A 6,523-nucleotide genomic window follows, 5' to 3' on the forward strand; every position below is an offset into this window, starting at 1 on the left:
ATAATGTGGTTTGGTGTAATGAGATCGTGAGTCAACGACATATATAAAAAGAGTCCTTACTTACATAAATATGTTACGTAATTCTAAGAGAAAGTAATAAGTAGACGAAAGTAGCTGAATAGGCGTAAGCCGATTACCTCTGTCTTCATTCTTCCTTCCCATCGATTATTAATGATTTGAATTTTCTCCTCGACCTCAGTATCATCCGTGCCAGTCGGCAGAAGTAAGTACTCATTTAAAGGACGCAAATAGAAATTTGAATAAGGAGGCTAGCTAGGTTACTTAACATATCAACGTAAATAAGCGTGACCTGAATTTTAATTCTTTATCCATATATATATCTATATATATATATATATATATATATATATATATATATATATATATATATATATATATATATATATATATATATATATATATATATATATCATACTACATATATATATATGTGTGTGTGTGTGTGTGTGTGTTTGTGTGTGTCTGTGTGGATTGGAAACAAATGTACGGTAAAAAGTGTTTGCAAACAGTTTGCAAACTTTGTTTCCAAACAATGTTCCTAGCGTGGACAGGCCTTAATTTCATACTTGTCGTCAATTATAGGAATTCACAACTAGCACTTTTATTTATGATTGTATAATAAAATATATATATATATATATATATATATATATATATATATATATATATATATATATATATATATATTCGTATATATGATCCTTTTTATGCTTTAGTAATTCGTAATCTGTGTGATTTGGACATAATTTTTTTTATTTTTTTATTTTTACTCTGCTCAGCTCAAAGCACGGTGTTGTGATAAGGTTAATTAAGGTTAGCGGTGCCGTCAATGACAGCGCGCTTAACTCCTCGGGCTAGTCAGCAAAACTACCTCTGCGGCATCATAACAGTAGGCCTAATAAGCTCAACAGCCATAACAACATTTTCGAAATAGGAATATTAATTACAACAAGCTTTCTTCGAATGCTGAAGTTTTAGGCTGTGGTCAAGCTGCATGTATCACGTAAAATTATTTATAGGCCTAAAAAATAACCCAAGCCCTCTGAGATGCTATCTCTGTTGCTAAACAATTTATTCGTAGAGATAATCTGTTCTTTGAGGAATAAAAGATGATAGTGGTTTAGATTATATTGAGAAGATGGCTATTAATATCTATTAGCATTAATGTCAAGGCCCGTAGAACACTTGTCTTTTAAGTGGCATAAATATTATTTTCTTATAAAATTCTTTCTGCTCGCTTTTGGCGTATAATTTATTCATTCGTAAGATAACTTGAAGTGCAAGAGTGTGTAGATAATTTCACATGCTCTCTGACCAGAAATTTTATAATGGGAATGGAGATGTGAATGTTAAGTGTAATTTATTTATAGCAGTGAAGAAATCTAACACACCTAGGCATAGGAATAAAATTTTGGCTCTAACAAAAGAATAATTTCATGGGCGAATATTTGCTGGTAAGCCATAATTTTTTAAGTGGATAAGAAATATAACTTATATCATTTTATTTCATGAAAGTCCAAATATTTCTCTAACAATATAAAATAAATGGTTCATTGTCGATACTCATTGTAGACCTATGTTGCAACAGGTGGTTCGTGTTGCGCTCACTGTAATAGGTTGCCGCAGAAGCACAATATTTTGTTTCTTTTGACTTTTAGTCTGGATCGTAACATCCGTACGGGATTTTCAAATGTCAAAGAGCAAAATTGGCTGAGCTGTCTAAAAGCAGTTGTTATTGAACGTGACATCATGGGAATTTGTGCGTCAATTATGTAGGTCATTATGTGTGTCACAAGAAGGAGAGAGTTCGCACAAAATATGTCTTGTTAATTTTGAATAATTGAAAATATCAATAAGTAGTGTATGTGTAAGCATAAAAGCATAAAATTTGTGATGTCGAATTGTTTGTATTATGTAAAACCAGTATATGCATATCTGGTCTGTACGACAGAAGTGCGAGACTTCAATTACCAAAGTTCCTCCGTCACTTATCACTTCCAACATCTTGCGAGGTCTTCTTCCAAATAAAGGTGTGAACTTGCGCCAGAAATACATTTCTGGCAACCTATATTTACCGAAGCTTTCTGATGTAAGTACGCAGTTCTTGGTGGTAATCAAGAATCGTAGTTCACTTCATCTAGCAATATATAAGAAATCATCCTGCATCATATACTCGGTTACAATGATATATATATATATATATATATATATATATATATATATATATATATATATATATATATATATATCGAAAAATCATATTTTTCATAATTGTCCATTAGAAACAAGTATATCGGGAATTTCGTAATTTCACTTTGCAAACCATGAGGCATGGTAATGTGAAATACTGAATTATCTTGGGCCATATTAATACCAAATTAGAATGGTATGCTAACAAAAGCTACGAACACGTGAAAGAATAATGAAAAATATTTGACATTTTAAAGCTACTTTCGAGCCACATTCCTGTAAGGTGTACAGATTTCATCTTTTTAACCTCAAGTGCGAATGTAGATTATTGCTTATTTTTCAGAGATTCCTAAACACATTTCTTACTATTGCTTATTTTCCAAAGATCCCTAAACACATTTCTTACAATTGATTATTTTCCAAAGATTCCTAAACACATTTCTTTTGATCGTCAAAGCTATTTAGAATTTGTTTTAGTAAATCAAATAAAAATTCCTTCTCCTCTCCAGCATTTCATCCCATTTAAAACGAGAGCATAGACAGTATTGTGGAACTCGCGTCTTTCTTAGATACCAAAGAAGAACACAAAGCGAAATTACTCGCCTTATAAGTATAATTCCCTTTATGCTGAGATAGTTCTTTTAGAACACATTACTCTATTTCGGTGCATCCAATGTTTTGTTGATTTGGAACTGGAGGCAAGATGACATTGTTCAGTGTTGATCTTTTTTTCATGCAAATGACGGCTCTTCATTCGCATTCATATTATTATGTTGTGTGGCAATGTTTCATTAGGGTTTGCTGCGGTTGCTGACTCTGCTGTGCAGGAATGGATTCTCATTTGCATGATAATGCTGCCTCATAAATGCCCAGGTTCACAATACACATTGAAAAACATATTAAACAAAAATTACTCTCTCTCTCTCTCTCTCTCTCCTTCCTTTTTGTGTGTGTTCTATCTGAGAGTGTTTCTAATCATCCTTATTCAACTGCCATCACATCAGTGTGTTGTTTGTTTTGATATTAGGCAGAATTGCAGTGATTAACTTCAAAACTTATGCATTCTTTCATCGTGGATTTGTTATTATGACGAAGAAATCCATGTTTGCAAATAATTATCGTCATAACCCTTTCGCTTCAGAATTTCACCCTTTCCTGAAATGTCTTCTGGTTATACTGGGAAAGCATAAAATTCTCATATTCAAAAAGATCTTGAAAAGCTTGATTTCCTTTATTGGGTGAGCACTGATTTTGCTATCATTCGGTTATTTACAGAATAAGGCCAGGCTGTAACATTCATTTTACTTACTTTGTAAGTAAAAGCTGTTGATGGTAGCTGAAAAGTTTCACTGAACTAAATGTTTGATTTATAGCCTAATATGTCTGTAGAGAAGTTTCTGTCAGGTATATAACTGGAAAATAATTGGTACTGAATGTTCAATACCTTTTATTTCTAATTTGATATATATATATATATATATATATATATATATATATATATATATATATGTGTGTGTGTGTGTGTGTGTGTGTGTGTGTGTGTGTGTGTGTGTGTGTGTGTGTATTTGTATGTAGATTTTCAGAATCAGTCAAAAGTTATTTTAAATATTACACTCCGACAGACAGATAAAGCTAGATTGAGCGATGGAGGGATATAGGGAGAGAAAAGCCTCGGGTAACTGCGCTAAAGTGTAATTTAATATCAATTCGACTGAACATGACGTAGAAAACGCTTTGTAGTTATATAGGCACTGAATCGGCATCATTGAACACCGATTGATAGTGATTGGAAAATATACAGAGCAGTTAATAAACTATAAAAATAAATTTGTAAGCATTTAAAACGTTCCAATGATATTACCAAATTCATTATTGAGATCGAACATCTGTCATTTTCCCTAGTTTTGAATCGTGCTTTCAAAAATCACTTTCCTAAATGTAAATTTCTGAATCGCTTTTGGTTCTGATTTTCTCTTTGCTATTTACACGATTTACAAAAATATTCTGCAATCAAATGTTTCTTTTTCAAATATTTTATCGTGTTTTTCACTTTTTTTCCCTGACGTTTATGTCCATCTAATATAATTTTATAATGCACCCTTTTCGTCTGTTCTCGCTGACTTCCTCCAAATCTACATGTTCAACTTATCTTTATCTTTTTATTCAAGAATACATTATTCTGATTTTCACCTCTTTTTAAATGAACAAACCTTTCGAGACATTCTTACGTGACTTGGGAGGTGACTCAGTTGTCTTGGTAAAATTCTTTATGATAGATCATCGGAATAATAATGCTAGATGGAATAATTCATGTATTTAAAGTCGCTCTCGTCCAATATTCTGAAGTTCTATACTACTGCTGATTATAGCCTCTCCATAAATGTTCACCTTCTCAAGATATAACCGCCAGTTTCGGTGGACATGAACGCTGACAATGATTATTCAATTAACGAAGACTGCTGCTGTCTTGGTACTGTCAACTTTAAATAAGCAAGATAGACAAGCGAAGTTAACAACATTAATTCTCCAATTCTGTTCGTTTTCATTGACAGAAAGCCGAAGACACAGGTTGATTTCTCCACTGAAATGCCTCATGTATTAATAAATATGATAGTGATGCTATTTTTTTTCTTTTTGGTACCTTCCATTTATCATCAAATAGCTACGACAGCTCTTTTGCAGATGTGCACACTTTCTGTATACGTTTATATATATATATATATATATATATATATATATATATATATATATATATATATATATATATATATATATATAATATATATATATATATATATATATATATATATTTATGATGTGGAATATTTTCTGATAACACAGACTTCTATTTAATAAAAAGGAGCCCATAACAACTCCAAAATGTAGAAAGATAATGCTATATTTCAGAGAACCAACTGTCTCTCTCTTAAGGCCGGTATGAATGAGGGTAAGAGTTACAGAAAGGTGGTACTTATACCAAGGGATCCAGAGGTCAGCCATTACGTCACTCCAGTTGACAAATTTCTCTTTTATCTTAATTGCTGGATGGAGGAAGATTTTATCTGTAATATCTGAGTCCCAAGCTCCTTTTGAGAGGTTCATATTTCTTTGTTTAATCAAAGCTGATTCTACCATCTGGCTTTTGAACCGCCAATTGCTGCTATGAATTATATGTGACACTTTCCAGGTAATTCTGTGATAATGGTCATTTATATGGTTAAAAATCGCTGAGCTCTGTTGACCGCACCTAACTGAATGTTTATGCTGTATTAATCTCTGGGGGGGAGTGATTTACTTGTAAAACCTATGAAGGATTGGTCACAATCTAGGCAAGGGATTTCATACACTCCTGTGTCTTTGGGGACTGGTTTTGTTGGACGTTAATCAGGGATTTTGCTAAGGTATTTGGGTAGGTCTTCAAGTACCAGTACAGAATTAGTAGACCAATCAAAACAGGGTTAAGAGCGTCCACAAAACCCTGTTTTGATATGTCTAATGATTCTTCATTCGTGTTGCATTCCAGGTACAATCGCCATCTGTCATTTATACGAGCCTTCCTTGTAAACTTATTTTTATATTTCTTAAGTCTGCTAAGTAAAGGACAAGAAGTCGGAAGGCCTTGGAGAGCTCCATCGTATCTCTTTCCCTCTTGGATTTGTCTTTATATATATATATATATATATATATATATATAATATATATATATATATATACTATATATATATATATATTTTTTATATACATATACCTATATTATATATATATATATATATATATATATATATATATATATAGAGAGAGAGAGAGAGAGAGAGAGAGAGAGAGAGAGAGAGAGAGAATGATCCAAATAATCAATTCTCATATACGAGTCGGTTAATTTACACTGACTTCAATCATTTTCACATTCTCTTTTTGTCGTGACATCCTTTCGCTATTCGTCCTCCTCTAACAGTCATTGGAAAAGAACAAGAACCACCAGATGGACTGACTGAGAATCATTACCCTCTCTTTGACACTTTTCCCGAATGATACTGGAAATCTTGGAAACATTTCAGCCTCCACTGAGAAATCGTGGAGAGCTTTTTCCGCTTGATATCGCTCGACGGTTGTGAAAGAAGTGCAGAGGCGGGGAAAAAATTCACCGACAGATAAGAGACCTTGCCACCATCATAATATTTCACTTCCAGGGAGAAGGATGCCCTCATTGACGTTGACAACAAGAAGTAAAAATGCCGGCTGCTTTTATCTGTCTCCTCGCGAGACCTTTCGCTTACCCAAATGGTCCAGACATATTTGCACTGTTTCACAACAT

The sequence above is a fragment of the Macrobrachium nipponense genome, chromosome 31 (assembly GCF_015104395.2).
Source record: "Macrobrachium nipponense isolate FS-2020 chromosome 31, ASM1510439v2, whole genome shotgun sequence".
Classification (NCBI taxonomy): domain Eukaryota; kingdom Metazoa; phylum Arthropoda; class Malacostraca; order Decapoda; family Palaemonidae; genus Macrobrachium; species Macrobrachium nipponense.